At 39.1% G+C, this 12,092-nt stretch overlaps 1 protein-coding gene across 3 annotated transcripts in view; it reads right to left on the bottom strand.

Annotated features, from left to right (window-relative positions):
- Positions 1-12,092, bottom strand: part of PIP5K1B (phosphatidylinositol-4-phosphate 5-kinase type 1 beta) — a 140,666-nt gene that overhangs the window by 107,233 nt on the left and 21,341 nt on the right. The window contains exon 1 of one of the 3 annotated variants that reach the window (XM_072992179.2): positions 1,806-1,939. The exons of the other annotated variants lie outside the window; for them this stretch is intronic. The gene's annotated coding sequence lies outside the window, so the exon portion shown is untranslated. Of the gene's footprint in view, positions 1-1,805; positions 1,940-12,092 lie in introns of those variants that run through there. 3 annotated transcript variants of the gene reach the window in all.

The following is a 12,092-nucleotide window of genomic DNA, read 5'->3' as shown; positions in this document are numbered from 1 at the left end:
TCCTATGATATACTGTAATCAGATCTAATCAAAGATAAATCTAGTCTTGGAACTTCCAGACAGTAAGAAGGAAACATTCACATTCAGTGTGGAAGGCTTGTTTTGTACCCATTATATTTTCAAACGATTACTCAGCAATATTTATGTGATTACTGACCTGTAACATGGCCAGAGTTAAGGAGATGTATGGTGATCTCCAGACCAGAGGAAAAACTGTAACTCCAAGTTAATCTTATGTCTTTCTCCAAGTTAAACTTATGTCTTTCCTGTCTACAAAAGTTGTTCCATTCATCCAACTGACTTGCATGTCTTCCCTCCCCAGTATCACACAATGACTCAAGGTGTTAGTACTGTGTTGAGGGTCACAAAGTAGAGAGAAAACTTGAAACATGCCTTTAAAAAAAAAGGGAACAGTGAATCCCACTGTCATTTATGAGAAGAAATACTTGTGCTCTCAAAAGCTGAACACTACTGATCCTCCACAAAGCACGTTACTTCTGAATCTGTTCAGTGAACATTTCCTGCAAAATTAGTTCTTTGATTTGTTTCTGCTGCACAGTGCGACACTTCCCTGCATTTTTATTGACTAAATTCCTTAGCTGGAATGCACGTCCACCTATTCTTGTCACTTTTTGTCTAGCCTTCTTTGATTACAGTGAAGGGAAACTCCTGGAGTGACACCATCTTTGATCTCTGCATGAAACTGACCCATCTTATTAGAAATGTACTCCTTAGTAAACAGGAGATCCAGAATCTGCTCGTCATACTCATTCAGTGAATGCTGTGGGCTTTAATAAGGGTAGAAGGTCTAATTAGCTAGAAAATCTCACTGAGTGCCTTCCAATAAGCCATTCTGGAAAAAGAAAAGACAAGCAATAAGAAAGGAAGCCTGTCAAGGATGTCTACCTGCTGAGCTTGCAACAATGATCTTGACTGGTCAAATACAACACCTAACACTCAGGATACAAAAACAAACAAAAAACAAAAGCACATTTCCTAATACTACGAATGCATGAAGCAAGAGGCCAGTACACCTTTGAACATCTAAATCATAACAGGTGCTATTCATGTTTCTTCATGGCCAATCACAGCTGTATGCACTCAAGCTCAGAAAGAAAATCATGACAATGCTAAATAAATAGAGAATATTCCAATTTCTTTTAAAAGCAAAATGTTTATTTCAAAGAAACATTATTAGATATTATTAGTGCTAGCAATAATTAGTAAGTAAAGCCCATGAAATGTTGTCAAAGTGTAGAACTGTAAGTCATATTTATGAAATGCAACAATGACTGCTGCATCTTCAACAACAGTACAGAGAAAAACCATTGCCTTTTCTCTTGACATCTACTCAAGAGTAGTAGAAATGTCAGTTAGGAAGAATTCCTCAAAGTAAATCAAACTGATGTAAATCATAAACATACTGAAATCACAAAACCTGTAGCTTATTAATCGTCTCCAAGTACTGTGCAGCTAAATCATTCTGCCATGAAATGATTAATTAGTTTCAATTCCTGCTCTAGACAAATGTGCTTAAAATACTGTATCAGGTACCCTTTCAAGTCGGCATACTGGATCGATCTAAATGATTTTCAAAACTACATGGCCATATACATCCAAGACAGCCAGATAAAATCTAACATCCTCAGGCTTCATGTTCTACATTACTAAGGCAAACAGAGATTTTGCAATCCTTGTAAGAGTAATTATCAATGGCTTGAGACAGTAACAGCTAATCTGTAGCTTAGGTGCTGCCTGTTGCTCCTACCTGGCCCTCTCCCAGCACTGAATATATGCCAACATACCTGAATATACAAAGCTGCCTTATACTGAGTCAGAACATTCATCCTCCTAACTGCCTACTGACTGGCAGTAGGTCTTCTGGGTTTTAAGCAGCAGTCTCTCCCAGTCCTACTTGCAGGTAGCAGGACTTGCACTTAAAACCTTCTATGCAAAGGATGTGTTCTATCGTGATGTTACCGCCCCTCCTCAGCTTACTGGAAAGGCTGAAAAGGAGCCTGTTTAAGCTGCACATGACTCAAATGACTATTTAGGCTTCCAAGAACAGGAGGGGAAAAAATCTGAATACTTGCCTTAGTGGAACAATCACTCATGAGCTAATGGAAAATTCATAATCCTTACTACAACGAAGTCCTGTCATACCTAGAGCCTGAAGATCGGTATTGGTGCTTCTGGGAATTGAACTTCTTTTGCAAACAGAATACAAGTCTGTTTTTCAGGATAATTTTAAACAAAAAAAGTTTTCCCTTTAAAATTATGAATTGAAATTATGGGGTAATTATACCACTTTCAAGTGAGCAGCACTTGCACCCCATTTGGATGGGTGTCTTTTTTCAAATGGCGGACCTTTTGTGGCTTCATAAAAAATATGGTCTGCAACCATTAACAAATGACGCTTTAGCTGTGTGTTATGAAAAGCTTTACTCACTTTACCTAATTTTGGCAAGCCAAGTCGTGTGCTGAAAGGAACAGGAAGAGATTAGGAGGGTTTTTTTTCAGGCAGTCTGTAACCCAACCACAAAGAGAAGGAAGAATCTTATACTCCCAAGTATCAGGCATTATAATTTAATTTGACAGAATCTAATTTTAATGACAGGATGAGAGACGTCTCACATTATTTCTAAAAGTGATATACATCCAGGACTTAGCAGTATACCATTCAGTTTATTAATTTTTGTGCAACTTTATATAAAAAATCCACATGTATTTTAGTTCCTTGCTACGTTTTACACCCTTTTCAACATTTTGGTGGCTAAATGGGTACACAAAAAGGAAGTAACCAGAAGTGCTGTTTTTGCTATTTTTCCAAAGCTATCGCCTAATTAAAGAAACCTTAATCAATTAATCATACAGATTTTGATTAGTCAAACTCGCACACACTTTCATATTTATAAAACACTATCTCGAAAAGGGGGAATTATTAATTTTTCAGTAATGTGTGCATGTCGTGTAGTAGACAGTGTCTGAAAAGAAATATGCCATCTTACAGGGAAAAAAATTGTGTCCCTGTTATTATCACCTGGATGGTTTCTACACAGTTGCATTAAAATATGTGGTTACCACAATACAGTATTAACTGAGACAATGAGGAAGCACAGAAGCAGGAAGATGGGGAATGATGTGACACAAGTCAGGTAAGTTTCAATATTGTTTGGCTCTTACACTGATCTGATTTTTGTGATACCATCACAGAGAAAAATCTGACTTTGTCAATGTCATATAACCAAAGTTAATTCAGAGTGAAACATTACTTTCCAATATGGCTTTATGATATTATCCTCACTCACTACAGAATTAGTAGTAACTGCATTCCCAGGCAGGTGATGACAGATTAACAAAGGTTGAAATCCAGGAGTAAGCTGCTACTAGAGTAGAACCATTCAGTTAATTGAACTTACATAAGTGTTGATTTACTAAATTCTCACTGATTCAATGGGCTCATTCTAGTCGCAACTTACTACTGGACTTCAGCCACTGTATAATTCAGTTAATGTGACAAAGCTTACAATCGTGTTTCCCTGAAAATAAGACAGGGTCTTATATTAATTTTTGCTCCAAAAACACAGTAGGGCTTGTTTTTAGGGGATCTACATTTATCTACATAAATTTATATTTATTCAAATACAGTCCTGTCATCTTCTGGTAGCTGCACAATGGTGGAGGGCAGGCTTTCACTCAACTGGGGCTTATTTTGAAAATAGGGCTTATATTATGAACATCCTGAAAAATCATACTAGGACCTATTTTCAGGTTAGGTCTTATTTTCAGGGAAACCAGGCATTTGATAAAGCTCCCAATCCTTACCATTCATTAGAATATATTTATTCTAAGATATATTCTAATATTAGAATATATAGCAGGCCACACTGTACCTTTCTCAATTCACCATTAAGCAAAATTGTGTTTTTGTTACTTCAAACAAGATTATATGGCTATCTTCTGTAAACCACAGAAGGGAGATTTTGGAGCCTGGTAGACAGAAACATCAGTGAAAACAACTAAACCTTTTTAATAATAAAAATATGCACACCTAGAATAATGGAATCATAAAATTGAAGAGAAGAGAAGGAAGTGCAACCCTCTTTCATAACAGGAAATTGCAGCTAAAGCATCCCTGGCAGATAACAAGCTAGCCACCATTTAAAAAAAAAACAAACAAACAAACACCACTGAAAGAGTCCCTACTCCTCCAGGCAGTCCATTCTACTGTCAAACTATTCTGTTAGGACTGAATGTCACAACATTCTTTATGATGTGTAGTGAAAATCTACTTATAATGTGGTAAGTTTTCATTCAAGTCCTACCCTTCTGAAGCACAGACAGGAAGCTTACTCTATCTTCTTTTTGATAGACCTTCAAATAATTGAAAACAGGTATCATACTGCCTCTCTGACTTCTTTTCCAAACTCTTTTCCAACATTAAAGCAACCAAAATCAACCTATTTTGAAGAAGAAGAAACTTGCATCTGTACTGCATAGAGGCTTGACATGCCTCAGAGAAGATTTCTAAAAGGATTTAATTTTCAGAGAATAATGTGGTTAATTTCTTCTGGCTAAATCAAATGGGGTTCTTATGTCTAAATAAGAAACTATCTGTAACATAGAAATATATGAGAATGATGTTGTCCCTGCCAATGTACTTATAAACAGGGAAAATAATATAAATTGAATCAATCTGTGTGTATAAAACTGTACAAAACCATGCAAAGTGCAGAAACTGAACACAAAAGTACCTTTATTTCTCATGTACAATTTTATGTACTCATGAAATTACACAGAATAAAGGAAATTGTGGTCATCACCTAAGAACCAATTTGTGCTATCTTTGTAAATTACATTTTTAAAAAATAATTGAATAAAAGCCACTCCTCTGATACAAACAGAATGTTCTGAGGCATGAAATTTATAAGATTTAATGAAATAGTTACACTTTGTACGAGCTTTCATATTTGATTTCTCATGTAATTCCAGAATTGGGATGCTTCCATATGTAGAAGTCCTAGCACTGTCAAACATTACTTCTCCACTGTAAGTACAAACAAGAATGCTTGTGTGTGTGTGTGTGTTTAGTCGTTTAGTCGTGTCCGACTCTTCGTGACCCCATGGACCAGAGCACGCCAGGCCCTCCTGTCTTCTACTGCCTCCCGGAGTTGTGTCAGGTTCATGTTGGTTGCTTCGCAGACACTGTCCAGCCATCTCATCCTCGGTCGTCCCCTTCTCCTCTTGCCGTCACACTTTCCCAACATCAGGGTCTTTTCCAGGGAGTCTTTTCTTCTCATTAGATGGCCAAAGTACTGGAGCCTCAGCTTCAGGATCTGTCCTTCCAGGGAGCACTCAGGGTTGATTTCCTTTAGAACTGATAGGTTTGTTCTCCTTGCAGTCCAGGGGATTCTCAAGAGCCTCCTCCAGCACCACAATTCAAAGGCATCAATTCTTCGGCGGTCTGCTTTCTTTATGGTCCAGCTCTCACTTCCATACATCACGACAGGAAAAACCATAGCTTTGACTATTCGGACTTTTGTTGGCAAGGTGATGTCTCTGCTTTTCAAGATGCTGTCCAGATTTGTCATCGCTTTCCTCCCAAGAAGAAGGCGCCTTTTAATTTCAGGGCTGCTGTCTCCATCTGCAGTGATCATGGAGCCCAGGAAGATAAAATTTGACACTGCCTCCATATCTTCCCCTTCTATTTCCCAGGAGGTGATGGGACCAGTGGCCATGATCTTAGTTTTTTTGATGTTGAGTTTCAGACCGTTTTTTGCACTCTCCTCTTTCACTCTCATTACAAGGTTCTTTAATTCCTCCTCACTTTCTGCCATCAGAGTGGTATCATCTGCATATCGGAGGTTGTTGATATTTCTTCCGGCAATCTTAATTCCGGCTTGGGTTTCTTCCAGTCCAGCCTTCCGCATGATGTATTCTGCATATAAGTTAAATAAGCTGGGGGACAATATACAGCCTTGCCGTACTCCTTTCCCAATTTTGAACCACTCAGTTGTTCCATGACCAGTTCTAACTGTTGCTTCCTGTCCCACATATAGGTTTCTCAGGAGACAGATAAAGTGGTCAGGCACTCCCATTTCTTTAAGAACCTGCCATAGTTTGCTGTGGTCCACACAGTCAAAGGCTTTCGCATAGTCAATGAAGCAGAAGTAGATATTTTTCTGGAACTCTCTGGCTTTCTCCATAATCCAGCGCAAGTTAGCAATTTGGTCTCGAGTTCCTCTGCCTCTTCGGAATCCAGCTTGTACTTCTGGGAGTTCTCGGTCCACATACTGCTGAAGCCTACCTTGTAGGATTTTGAGCATAACCTTGCTAGCGTGCGAAATGAGTGCAATTGTACGGTAGTTGGAGCATTCTTTGGCACTGCCTTTCTTTGGGATTGGGATGTAGACTGATCTTTTCCAATCCTCTGGCCACTGTTGAGTTTTCCAAACTTGCTGGCATATTGAATGTAGCACCTTAACAGCATCATCTTTCAAGATTTTAAATAGTTCAACTGGAATGCCATCACCTCCACTGGCCTTGTTGTTAGCCAGGCTTTCTAAGGCCCACTTGACTTCGCTCTCCAGGATGTCTGGCTCAAGGTCAGCAACTACATTGTCTGGGTTGTCCGGGATATCCACATCTTTCTGATATAATTCCTCCGTGTATTCTTGCCACCTCTTCTTGACGTCTTCTGCTTCTGTTAGGTCCCTCCCATTTTTGTCTTTTATCATGTTCATCTTTGCGCAAAATGTTCCTCTAATATGTCCAATTTTCCTGAACAGATCTCTGGTCTTTCCTTTTCTGTTATCTTCCTCTATTTCTTTGCATTGTTCATTTAAGAAGGCCCTCTTGTCTCTCCTTGCTATTCTTTGGAAGTCTGCATTCAAGTTTCTGTAACTTTCCCTATCTCCCTTGCATTTTGCTTCCCTTCTCCTCTCTGCTATTTCTAAGGCCTCGTTGGACAGCCACTTTGCTTTCTTGCATTTCCTTTTCTTTGGGATGGTTTTCGTTGCTGCCTCCTGGACAATGTTACGAGCCTCTATCCAAAGTTCTTCAGGCACTCTGTCCACCAAATCTAGTTCCTTAAATCTGTTCTTTACTTCCACTGTGTATTCATAAGGGATTTGGTTTAGATTATACCTGAGTGGCCCAGTGGTTTTTCCTAATCTCTTCAGTCTAAGCTTGAATTTTGCTATGAGAAGCTGATGATCAGAACCGCAGTCAGCTCCAGGTCTTGTTTTTGCTGACTGTATAGAGCTTCTCCATCTTTGGCTGCAGAGAAGATAATCAATCTGATTTCGATATTGCCCATCTGGTGATTTCCATGTATAGAGTCGCCTCTTGTGTTGTTGGAAAAGAGTGTTTGTGATGACCAGCTTATTCTCTTGACAAAACTCTATTAGCCTTTGTCCTGCTTCGTTCTGAACTCCAAGGCCAAACTTCCCTGTTGTTCCTTTTATCTCTTGGCTCCCTACTTTAGCATTCCAGTCCCCTAGAATGAGAAGAACATCTTTCTTTGGTGTCAGTTCTAGAAGGTGTTGTAGATCTTCATAGAATTGTTCAATTTCAGTCTCCTCAGCAATGCTGGTTGGTGCATAAACTTGGATTATTGTGATGTTGAATGGTCTGCCTTGGATTCGTATTGACATCATTCTATCATTTTTGAGATTGTATCCCATTACAGCTTTTCCCACTCTTTTGTTGACTATGACGGCTACTCCATTCCTTCTACGGGATTCTTGTCCACAATAGTAGATATGATAATCATCTGAGCTGAATTCGCCCATTCCTGTCCATTTTAGTTCACTGATGCCCAGGATGTCGATGTTTATTCTTGCCATCTCCTGTTTGACCACCTCCAGCTTCCCAGTGTTCATAGATCTTACATTCCAGGTTCCTATGCAGTATTTTTCTTTGCAGCATTGGATTTTCCTTTCACTTCCAGGCACGTCCACAGCTGAGCGTCCTTTCGGCTTTGGCCCAACCACTTCATTAGCTCTGGAGCTACTTGGACTTGTCCTCCGCTCTTCCTCAGTAGCATGTTGGACGCCTTCTGACCTGAGGGGCCCATCTTCCAGCGTCATATCTTTTGGCCTTTTGTTTCTGATCATGGGGCGTTCTTGGCAAAGATACTGGAGTGGCTTGCCATTTCCTACTCCAGGTGGATTGCGTTTAGTCGGAACTCTCCACTATGTCCTGTCCGTCTTGGGTGTCCCTGCACGGCATAGCCCATAGTTTCTCTGAGTTACTCAAGCCCCTTCGCCACGACAAGGCAGCAATCCATGAAGAAGAATGCTTACTAACCGTCAAAAGATAACAGATTCAGCACTCCTTTGGTCTGCACTAGACACGGGCTATTCGTATTCATATCCCTGGCCATATGAATATGAATTCTGGCACCACATGTGCCATAGAGGCCAATTCTCTCCCCCCTGAACTGGTTGGCCCACTCGCTGCTTGCTGCGCAACACTTGGGGTCCTTCATCACACCAATCCAGGAAGGAGCCCGGCTGCTGCTTCTCTGCCTCCCCGTGCAGCCGACCACTTATGCTTTTTGTGTGTGTGTGAAGGGTGCCCACAGTACAGAGTAAATCAACTGTAGCCTGTTTGAAGAAGGATAAATCCATGGAGGTAACAATGACTGTATCAAATATACTGTAATTCTCAGCCTCCAGCCAAGCTTCTATGACTATTATGATAAAACATGTTTGTATTTATGTTATGTCTACTTCACAATGAGTGTACTCAGTATTGTTTCAGAAAGTTCTTTTATTACAAAGAGGGGTGTGTGTTTATGTATGTATGTGCATGTGATATTTGTTATTGGGTTGAAGGGTATGGAAGGAAAGTTAATTGAGCAGGAGACTTCCTAGAATTAAAATTGTTAAAATAATAATTTGTACATGCCTTGTCTATAAACAATACTGAATAAGGCCATCCCAGAAGAAAGCACTAGCAAGGAAAAGATAACAGAATGGGAAACAGTGTATTTTAAGATACATTTTACAATGGTTGCTCCCAGACTGTGGAAATCTTTGCCAGAGAAGCCATGATAGCTCCCTACCTGCCATCCTTCCACCAGCAAAGCCTTTTTTTTTTATTTAGACAAGGGCTTTGGCAGTCAATAAACTCAAACCACAGTATTTTAAATGATATATTATTTTTTTTCTCTTTTTAAGTAAACTGGTATTAGTATTTTAATTAAACAATTGTATTTTTTTAAAATTAATTATATTTTAATAATATAACGAATATAATTCCATTTTAATATTTGTTTATTGTATTTTACTTTTCTAATTTTTAAACTATGTTGCAAACTACCCAGGGCCCCAGTTCTCAAGGAATGGCAATAAAATAATAAAATAAAATAAAATTTAGCTTTTTACTATGCAACCAACTTTTCATCCTACAGGACAAGGCCTATTAAATCCTAGAAATAGAAGAAAGGGAAAATTATTAATATTGGTCAAAATCCAGTCACTTAGCATAGTAGACTGCAGTAAAGTAGACTCACTGAATCAATGAGTGTTTGGTGAGTCAATTGCTCCATTAGTTCAAATGGGCCTACCGTAACTGTGACTTACTTTAACATCATAAGCTGTAGAGTATGCCCATTTTAATCAATGAAACTTACAGATTTGTTGACTCAACAAATCCTCACTGATTCAATAGGCCTATTCTTCTGCAATCTACTACACCAAGCAACAAGATCTTGGCCATTATATATAGTAAATTATGAAAACTTTCAAAGACCATAAGGGTTAAGGAGCCGATGACACTATATTACTGGCTGATACAACGGGCATGGCTACAGTACTGCCTTGCCATGGTATTGGCTTCTGATGAGCAACAGAATGGCCTAACAGTGCCCAGAAAAAGCTCAAAGTGCCTGCCAACCCTTGTATGTTCCTTGTGGAAATGGTCTGCCCACAGAACTGACTCTATTCTTTAAGGGCAGAGGGCTAGCATCTGTTGGCAATTACAAGGTGCATCAAAAACAGGCCAGAACATACAGAACTGAAATCAGGAATACCTGACCATGTAATTGCATGTCAAAAATCTTAACCCTTACTCTGTTTGCAACCACTATTCTGTGTTGTGAATGTGAAAAAACAGAAAGGCAAATGTTACCTTCATCACAGCAATATTTAAATTCCTTCGGCTTATATATATTTCCTTTCAAGATTAACCTACCTTTTAAACAGATGAAAACAAAAGACACTGAATCCTTATCACCCTTATTGTTGTATATTAAATGGCTTAGCTGTGTTCCTGACTTATAATAGGATTTTTCGTTAGCGCAGGTGACTGGCACAGTGCAACCAGGAAATCTGATTGTGGCTTGTAAGGAGATAAGTAAGGGAATAAGCAAGTCCATGCTGTTCTGCACACATAGCAAAGTTCTTTTTAAATGTTATTTAGAATATTTGGGAGTAGAGAGTGGGAGAAAACTACAGCAGCACATGTACAATTTTAAACTTTGCAAGATGTTCTCTGTCGGGTGTCTCTGAAACTCCTGCATGACTAGCCAGAACAGTTCTCCAGCCATGCTGTTCTTCTTTCAACTCTCAAGGTGCACTTTGGCCTCCAAAATTTTGTTGAACTTTTGTTGAACTTCAACTTCCAGAAGCCCAAAGAGATCATCATCTGGAGACTCATATATATATGATATATATTTTGGGTTGGTTATAAAACTAGAACCAAACATGGCAGGAGTTCATACCCAGAAAGCAATTTATTCAAAAACCTTTAAATATATCTTTTCTGGAGCAAATCTGTAACCTTTTCATGAGGAATCAAATTCAAAAATGAAAGAATCTGCCCACAGCTGTAGGACAGGAGAGAGAAATGGCCTTTCTTTTCACCCATTCAAACACAAACACACAAATACCTTTTTTTAAAATCTTCTTAGATAAAAACAGATTAAATATTTCAGGTGTGGTATCTTATCAGCTTTTGGCAACTAGGCTTGTCCCCCGAGGAACAAAATTACACTATTTCTGCAAGAAGGTTCTGTTGTTATTATGTACTGCCATGCTGGTTCTGAGTTATGTCAATCTTAATAGGGCTTTTGAGATACAGTGGTGCCCCGCTTGGCGATTACCTCATTGTACGATGAATCCGCTGTACGATTAGTTTTTTGCGATCGCTATTGCGAAATGATGTTTCAATGGGGTTTTTTCGTTTGATGACGATCGGTTCCCTGCTTCGGGAACCAATTTTTCGCTTTACGACAATCAAAAACAAAATGGCTCCCAGCTGTTTTCAGGACTGATTGCTCGCATTACAGGAGCCGGAAAATGGCCACCCTATGGAGGATCTTCGCTGGACGGGGAGGTATTTCGCCCATTGGAACACATTAACCAGTTTCGATGCATTTAATGGTCTTTTTACTTTTGCTTGATGATGATTTCATTCTACAGCAATTTTGCTGGAACGGATTATCGTCGTCAAGCAGGGCACCACTGCATGTATGAGGTTAAAAGTGTGGTTTGTTATTACTGCTCTCGCCTGTGAGTTTTCATGGCCAGAGACATGATCCCAGGTTTCCCCAGTCCTGTTCTCACATTCTACCCAGTACATCATGCTTTCTGAGATAAATCTGCCTGGACTAAGTAACTGGAAACATAAAATTAGCTCATAATTTAGCACAACATGATGGAAGTCCATATTACTGTTGTCATATTAATATTAAAGTATAAATGTATGGCATCAGTATGGTTTACTTAGGCTTAATATGTTAAGAAGCTAGTAAAGACAAAGATCACAAATGAAAGACTCCTGCCTAGTTATATTAATGCAGCACAGTATAACTCCTAAGCAAACTGGGAGTCAGAAACTCTTGCAGATTTATTGCAAAATAGCCAGAGATCTACCTGAAGATCCCAATCAACCTTCTGTGTACTGCTATTCTTTAAGAACCTGGAGCCTAATGAAGAATTTAAGCTGAACCTAGACCTGGCCATCACAGGTTTTGAACATGTGTTGGCTGGTAATTATTTTTCAGAAGTAGGTACTGAGATGCCTGACAGATAGTGCTAAAATAATATTTCAGAAAAACTGCTAAAATACAACACATTGAAGAG

Source organism: Pogona vitticeps, chromosome 2 (assembly GCF_051106095.1).
Source record: "Pogona vitticeps strain Pit_001003342236 chromosome 2, PviZW2.1, whole genome shotgun sequence".
Classification (NCBI taxonomy): Eukaryota; Metazoa; Chordata; class Lepidosauria; order Squamata; family Agamidae; genus Pogona; species Pogona vitticeps.
The sequence above is the reverse complement of the archived record's forward strand: the minus strand, read 5'-3'. Positions and strand labels throughout refer to the sequence as shown.